The sequence below is a fragment of the Mastomys coucha genome, unplaced genomic scaffold (assembly GCF_008632895.1).
Source record: "Mastomys coucha isolate ucsf_1 unplaced genomic scaffold, UCSF_Mcou_1 pScaffold15, whole genome shotgun sequence".
NCBI lineage: Eukaryota > Metazoa > Chordata > Mammalia > Rodentia > Muridae > Mastomys > Mastomys coucha.
Genome location: NW_022196897.1, coordinates 46266850 through 46275443, shown reverse-complemented (window position 1 = coordinate 46275443; position 8594 = coordinate 46266850). Strand labels below are relative to the sequence as shown.

The following is an 8594-nucleotide window of genomic DNA, read 5'->3' as shown; positions in this document are numbered from 1 at the left end:
GCACTTTTGTAACACCTTCCAAAGTGGAAACATTCCAGATGTCCAATTGGGTGAATAATTAAATTGTGGTATATCTATGCCATGGAGTATTATTTAGCAATAAAAAGGAAAGAGTGATTAATAAAAGACAACCTAGATTATCTCCCGACAATTAAGATGAGGAGGAAAATGCAATTCCCCCAAAATCATAAACTCAGGGACTCCATTTATGTGAAATGATACAATTATAGAAATAGATTACATATTAATAGATGCCCAGGATTAAACGGGGATGAGGTTGGAATAGAGTAGATACAGCTTCAAAGAGCAGGTTGAGGATACCCCCCTTGTCAGGATCATCAATGGCATGTTGATGAGACTATAGTATAGTTTCATTGCACTTTGTCATTGGGGAAACTGGGTAAAGAATATATGAGATGTCTGTATTTCTCATAGCTACGTTTAGGTCTCCAACTATTTCTACATAAAATATCTAATCGAGGAAATCAATTCTGAGTTGATCATCACATCATATATACATGTATGAAAAATATCACATCCTCTCCCATAAATATGTATAACCACATATATCAATTGAAAATAAAACTTAAAATCATTTCATGTGGTTATTAGAAGAACAGATTAAACTAAAGTTCTCCATCTGCTTGGCATGATTGGCAGTCACTCAGTCTTGGTGGCGGTCTCCATGGTAACTTGCAGTGAGAAGCTGAGCATCCATCATAGGTGGCTTTGTAGAAGAGGCATGGCATACAGAAGAGCAGTGGTTTTGAAGTTGAAAACCTGGATGTGAGTCTTAGGTCCCTCATTACTATTAATAGCTTGTGGTCATGGGAACTTAATGAGCATTGTTGACACTGGTCAAATGGAGATAACCACATCCTCCAAGATACTGGGCATCACAAGTGACAACTCCAACACAAACATCACCAATCATTAGTTTGGGAAGCACAGATTTAGGCAGACTCCAGACTCTGGCATTGCTTGTACAATGTGTATTTAGGAACCACTGCAGTATGAAGTTAAAAACAATTAGTAATTTAATTCAGTGCCAAAGTTCTATCCCACCACAGAGAAGAAGTATGTTTCTAAATGACGCAGGCACTTTTTGGTTAGGTGATCCCAGGAAACTGTGCAAGTTTAGATGTATTAGAAAGCAGTGCTCCTTCAAAAGAGGCAGATATAGGGCCGATGCTGTCTAGTGTGGTGTGTAGTGTGGGTGGTGTGGGTGGTGTATAGTGTGTGTGTGTGTGTTGCTTTTTTTGAGATGGAGTCTTGTTACATATACCAGGTTAGCATTGAACTCACTGTATAATCCAAGTAAATCTCATGCCTACAGAAAGCCTCCTGCTTCAGCCTTCTAAGAACTGGGAGTAGATGTATATATCACCATACCAGTTCTATTTTTAATTTCTTTTCAGTGCTCAGAATTATACTTAGAGTGTCACACATGTTTTTGCAATTGCTCTACTGCTGAGATCTCCATCCCTTGAATCATTTTTAAAAGTCAACTGTAGAAGATGGGCTGAGAAAAATTAAGATACACTAATGTAATATTAAAGACGTTTCAGAAGGCTTTTGATGTCTGCAAATGTACTCGTAATTTAATGGATGAGCAACACAGAGTTTTCAAAGAGTAAATTAATAGGCTTCATGTTTGGGGAGCGGCTTTAGATTTATAGAGCGCTGGATAGATGCATAAGTATTTGTGTGCTCTTCTCCCCGATTTATAGAGCGCTGGATAGGGGCACAAAGTGTCCGTGCGCTCTTCTTCTCCCCCACTGCCCCTGCGTTTACATCCTGCATCACTGTGGCACGTTTCCAACCACTAATGAACCATCCACAACAATCCAGCTCTATCAGCTCAAGTCCATGGTTTACCAGGGGTCCTTCCTATTATCCTATGGGTTTTGACCGCTGTGTACTGTCACATAGCCACTGTTAAGCAGCAAGCAGAACTTTGCCCTAAAAATCCCCACAGGTTTTCAACTCATTTGGGTAAATATTTGGGTGTGTGGCCGGCTCATAGGGGAAGAATCAGCTTTGTAAGAAAGCGCCACGCGATCTTCCACATGGCCAGCATCATGTTACACTTCAACATTCACGACATTTCCTGTTGTTTTATAGCAGCAGCAGCAGCAGCAGCAGCAGCAAGTGATCTTGGTTTGTTTGGGTCTTTTTTTGGGGGGGGGTGTTTTCCATTCTGATGGATATCAAGTGGTATTTAACAGCAATCACCCTTCCATGTTAGCAGGGACAGTTCTGGAAAGTTAACCACCAAAACGCTGCCAGCAGTTATGAGCAGGCAGGGTTTTCCCAGCCTTATTTTTGTTCTTGCTCTTATATGTATCCACAATAACATTTTTTTTTTTGAACATTTTAGTTGTAAAGGGTTGTTTCTTTATCTTTGGTTTTTGACAGTTTGAACATGATGTTCTTGAGTGTGATTTTTAGATTGATTTTGCTTAGTAATCTCTGACCTTCCTGGACCCATGGTTCATTGACATTGACTTTAAGAAGCCCTATTACTGCTGCTGCTGCTGCTGCTGCTGCTGTTCCTCCTCAATCTCCTCCATCTTCTCCTCTACCTCCTCATCTCCTCTTCCACCTCCTCCCTGCCTCCTCCAAGTCCTCCACCTCCTCCACAACCACCTCCTCCTCCACCTCCTCCTCCAACTCCTCCTCCACCTCCTCCATTGCCTTCTCTTCCTCTACCTCTTTCTCTACCTCCTCCCTCTCCTCCTTCACAACCTCCTCCTCCATCTCCTCCCTTTCTTCCCTGTCCTCCTCCACCTCCTCCTCCACCTCCTCCACCCTCCTCCTTCACTTCCTCTATCTCCTCCTCCACCACCTCCTTCAGGTCCTTCTACAGCCTCTTCTTCTTCTCCCTCCCTCTCTCCCTCCCTTACTCTTTCTTTGTCTCATCATGTATTCTTGTATTGTTCCTTATTTGACCCACAATTTTGTAGATTCTGCTGGTATTATCACAAATTTTCCTGTTCTTATTGTCATTTCATCAAATTTATTTTTCTTCAGCTATGTTTATCAAAAGCATTTTCATTTCCATTACAGACTAATTTCTAAGTCTCTGGTCTATTTTATTCTTTCGGACTTTCATCTGTCTGCTTTCTTTATCCACCTGTCATGTGCCAGCTAGCTTCCTTACCAGGAGCTTTACTGTATAAGTCAGAGTCCCTTTAGATTCTTGGTCTGACTCAATGAGCTAGGCTCAGCTGTTTCCTTAGTCTTCTTTAGCTGGGCTTTTTGCTTTTAGTATGCCTTGTAATGTTTTGTTAGAAAGCTAGACACAGGCACTGAATAGAAAAGACATGAATTCTGTAATGAGATGGTGAGGGAGGGATCCTTGAAGGGGAGAATGAGGTAGGAGGTATGGCCCTAAAGTTACTCTTGACCTTTTTCTGAGCCAGTGCCTCTGGGCTTGACCTTCTCAAGTGCTTCTCAGTAGCCTGCCTCCCCACACACTTTGGTGGGTCAGAACCTAAGGAAAGATGGCCCCATTAGATATCACCTTTCTCCCTTGCAGAGCTGGAGTTGACTGTTGAAGCCATCAGATGTCCAAAGGACTGTTTGTCATCACAGATATGGTCTTGCTGTTTCTTTAGCTCTCTGTTTCACAGGCCATGTGACAAACAAGTGACTTTGATTTTCCTTCTGGACAGCTGCCACCAGGGAATCTGAACCGAAAACCTCTTGGAGGGGTGGGAGGACTTTGTAGAGCCAGTAGCCACTAGGCTCCCCCACCCCCACCCCCAGGAAACTTTCTGCCATTCTGCTTTCCACAGGGAATAGGCTTGGGAACAGGCCCTAGTCTCTTGCAAACTCGTTCATTGTCAGGGAAGATATTTGCCGTGAGCGCCAAAACAAAACAATCTCGCAAGAGAGGCAAATGAACAGCCTGTGCCATCTTGGGGAAAACATGCCTAGGGATGTTTTGACATGCTTAATCCTCCCGAGTTGCCGTGGCTCTTTCAACAGTACTTTAATTTCGTTTCCTTAAGAACACAGACTTGCAGAAAATTTAATTTAGACAAAGATAACCTAGGTGGTCACTCTGGATACACTGGGCTCAGAAACAACACAGAGGCTAGGGGGCAGGGCAGGGCTTCATGCCCAAGTGGCTCCCTGTCTGGTGTTGTCCAACCTCCTAAATCAAGGTTTTTTTATCCCTAAATCAGGGAGAACAGCAGCCACTTCCTTGGGCAACAGTGTATAAGTGATGCAAGAAACTGCTGCAAGGCAGAGGATTAATTAAAGCTGCTAGCGTCTAGTTTCTTTGCCTCCTATGGGGCTGTTTTTCTAACATGGAGATCCAAAGAGAGATGGGGAAGAGGAACAAGGAATTATAAGGTGAGATGTCCTTGTCCTTTCTCCTTCTCCAGTTCAGTTCTCTATTGTCTGACAAAGCACTCCTCAAGCTGTGCTGAGAAACCACTTCTGATCCCTACCAACCAAGAATTAAATAGGTCATGTTAGGTATGCCTCGTCCCTGCTCCATGATGTCTGGGCCAACGGTGAAATTAACTGAAGGTTTCTCCATGCACACATCTTGAGCTTTGGGCTGAGACTGCTTTAATGAAGGGTAAGAGGCTTGTGGTCATTTCTCCCTCCCCGTGCTCTCAGTGGTCCTTCCCTTGGTCTCCCTGACCTGATGACCTCAGCCTGGGTGGGCTCCTGGGACCATGCCCCTGTGAACGGAGCAGAGGGCCATTTTATGTCTCCTATTGACAGCGGTCCTCCAAGCTCACTGAGGTTCAAGGGAGGGAAATAACGGTGTCTACCTTTTAGTAGGAGGTCTACATGAGTTGGTGGCCATAATCTGAATTACAACTATCACTGAGATCATCATGGGGGCCTCAGAGCTGTAATCTTAGCACTGGAGAGGCAGGAGGATGGCAAGTCTGAGGCCAGCCCGGGCACCTCAGAACAACAAAACACTGCCTCTAAAAATCCTGCCCCCCCTCTCCGGGCACCATGGACTCTGGCAGACCCTGGTATTCTTAGTTTTATTTGCGTTCTTTGTGAGGGGAAAGAGTCTGTTTAGGAAAAACCTGGGAGAGAAGGTCAAACCATTTGGAATCTAAACTCAGCAACTGAGAGCTGAAAGGGTAGGGCTCACCTTTGTTGCTCTCTCTTCCCTGCTGAAATGCTTTTGGGATTTAGGAGTCAAGAAGGGACAGTAGGTTTTGCACTTTTGAAGTTTTGAACACCCATTGTCACCACTCCCAGCCCAAAGGCCATTCCTTCCTAGGGTGTGGTGGGCTGAAAATTCACTTCCAACTTCAGAGGGTTTTTTCTTATTTGTTTCCTTTGGGCATAGGATTTTCTTTTCTTTTTAACTATTTAATATTTGTGTATGGTAATAGGATTTTTATAATTAGGGAGAGATCCTGAAGTGAAATCATGCCATGCTTGTAGATATTCCAGATCTGGCAATGGGTTTTCACAGGAAAAGGTGAGAACACAGGAGGAGGCTAGGAGAAATCAGCAGGGGGTGGGGGATGGGAGGCACGGTGCCTAGCCTGGACCAGGCCCTGGGGGCCATCCCCCATTTGTCTGCTCTTCTGCTGATTGATTCCTCCCTGGTCCCGGATACATTCGGTGGAAAGGGCAGTAGTAGGTATTGATCTTCAGTGCCATAAGCCAAAGAAAGCCTTAGAGCCACTAAAGCTTGTGAGAGGCAAGAAAGGGCCCCTCCTAGATCCTTAACAGGACTTGTGGCCTAGTGGCACTGCTGTTCTCTGAGGCTATGAGATAGATTTCTGCCTCAATTCACCTAGCACACTATGACAACCCTAGAAGCTGATGTGCTGGGCACATGCAGGAACTTCCTGACTGTGACCTTCAAGACCACACAAACGTTAGAGGGAAGATGGTCACTGTGGCCAGGTCACCATTGCTCTTTGGGGCCTGATAACTTTTCGTGCCAGCTGATGTGGCACATAAGATGGTCAACAATATCCTGGCATCTTCTTTCTGGATGCCAGTACCCTGCCACCCCAGGTATCACCCTAAAACACTATCTGGCTTTGTTAGATGTCCTCCAGGGAAACAAAACAACTCCCTGGTGGAGAGCCACTGGCTGACAAGCTGTGACCATGGAGACAACAGGCCTGAAGAATTGGAAACAGAAAAACAATTATGTTTCTGCCTTTCAGGTTGCTAGCAGGCTGGCAGGAAGGTAATAGGCTGATGTGACGGTACATTTGTCGGCTCGTCTGCTGACTGATTCCTCCCTGGTCCCGGACACATTCTATAGTTCATCTCCAGAAGGACTACAGGCGAGTTCAGAGGAAGAGAGTGAGTAACCAGGGAAAGGGGAACAAGTAGGTTGCAGAAGCCAGAGTCCTTTCACTGAGGCACCAGCAGAGCCTAGGCTAGGGTCACTTTAGAATTCAGTTCCTGGGGCTATGGATTCTGGGGCTGGGTCAGAGGCCCTGAGAATCCCTGAAGCACACAGAGACAGGAGAGGAGGACTGGGCACAGGCTAAGCTCATAGTGTTTAAATGAAAGGCAGTGCAGTTAAAATAAGTTCAAAGCACCCATTGTCTTGTTTTATGAAGTGCGTACAAAGAAGGAGAAGGGAGCGTTTCAGAGAGCCCATGCCAAGGTGTCCCCCTAAACAATCAAGCCGTGTGACAGACCTAGTCTATATAAGATCCAAGTAAACAGGGACATCTCAGAAAAACACCAGGAGGCCAGAAATTTCCTTAAAAAGAAAAGCTCAGGAACTTTAGGAAGGTAGCTGAACTCTCCGGAAGGGAAAGGCTAATTAACATTCCTCAGATCACAGGGTAGACCTTTGCCCACCTTCAGACCAGGGAAGTCCTTGCCACCTCATTTCCTAAAGACCAGTCAATTTAAAAAGTCACACTGTTCTGCCAATCACATTGTGCCTAATGGCTGCTGCCCCGAAAACTGTATAGAAGTTCACTGCACAAGCTGCGCAGGGTCTCAGCCTCTCCTTTAGGTCTGGGATGACCCCAGTGCACTGGAACAATAAATTCCTCTTGCTTTTTGCATCGATTCTGGCTTCACGTGGTTTAGGGGGTGGCGTGTCCCCAGTAAGCTAAGGTTCCCCGGAGTCTTACACCATGGCTATGACATTTATAGGAAAGCCCCAAGGAAAGAGGAAAACACATGTGAGAGGAGCCACAAAACCAAGCTAACTAACAGAGTTGTCTGGTTTTTTTCCTGTGTCTTTGGTTCTCTGAGGATGTACATCTGAGGCAGCAGGGTCTGACAGCGCAACCCCACCCTATCTCACCATCAGGCACTGGCAAGCGCACCTCAGCCGTTCCTCAGGGTTCTGGTGGCCCATCGACAGTGAAGAGCATCTCACTCTAGACTTTACAGTTTTAGATTCAGCACGGAAACCACAGCATCGCACACACATATACATGTGCACTCGGAGCCTCCCACCTCCCTCCTCTTCTACATTTGCTTAAATCCACACAAGAACCCAAGTCACCCAGGACCGAGTCCCGAAGAACTCCAGCCAGCTCTGCTCAGGTCCAGGGAGAAGCTTCTCCGCACTTGTCGCCATATCCAGATCCCTGGAACTGAGACTGAGGACCGTGACTGTGAACAGGGCTGTGGATCGGAGAAAGGCAGGCACGGGGATGCTCAGCAGAGAAGTGGAATCCTGGCAGACTCAGAACAGGATGCAAGAAATTGTTGCATAGTAAAGGATCAGATCCCAAGTGTACAGGTTCCAATTCTGCACTTCTGCACCTCTCACTTTTCTTTGCTTTTTTTTCTTTTCTTTTTCTTTTTTCTTTTTTCTTTTGTCTTTATTGGGTAGGTCAGCGCCTTATTCTGGAGAAACATTATAGCCTAGTTGCAAACACAGTTTTGGAAGGAGCTGATGAGGGGACTGCCTCTCATGAGCTGACCTTGTGATTTGGCCGTCCACATTTTATGAGAGGAGAGATACCTAAAAATCTAACCCCGCACTTGTCTTAGGCTGGGGTCTGTGTCCACTCACTTAAAAACCCCATCTGTATCTTTCATCTTTGTGCTTTCTCTGAGCACCCTGCATAATTTCTTCAGAAACACTACCCAGTTCACTAGCTTTCATTCCTATTGACTTAGATACCACAACGCTATTAATTCTTATATGTAAGAAATCAACTAGGATCTTTTTATAAGCGTGACTGGGCATTTTCAAAGGGACTTATTCTGTGACATGTTAAATATTTCTTTGGAATTTCACCTGATAGTGGCATTGGACACGGTTCTGAGTGCTGATTTTCTCCGTCCTGGTTTTTGCTGGTTTTAAGCTTTCTTGGTGGCTTATTTCCCTGTGTCTTATGTAACTTGATCTTGGAATTCGTCTATATTTGAGAATCCTTTAAGACTTGTATTAAATGTGAGTTTTCCAAAAACTATATTTGTGATTGCCCTTTTATTTAGATTGCTAAATCTCTGGTGTCATCTTTTTTATTTAAAATTTATTTATTTAATAAGCTCTTTTTGGATCTTATCCCCTATATAAATATCAAGTAGTGTTATTTAAGAAAAAAATACATATCCAGGCCTTAACTTCTATATAAATTATCAATTTGTAAGTGAGGTCC

The 8594-nt window shown here is 44.6% G+C and overlaps 1 pseudogene; it reads right to left on the bottom strand.

Moving 5' to 3' along the window:
- The window catches only part of LOC116091652, an 8225-nt pseudogene extending 889 nt beyond the window's left edge, over positions 1-7336 (bottom strand).
- Between the last annotated feature and the right edge of the window lie 1258 nt (positions 7337-8594).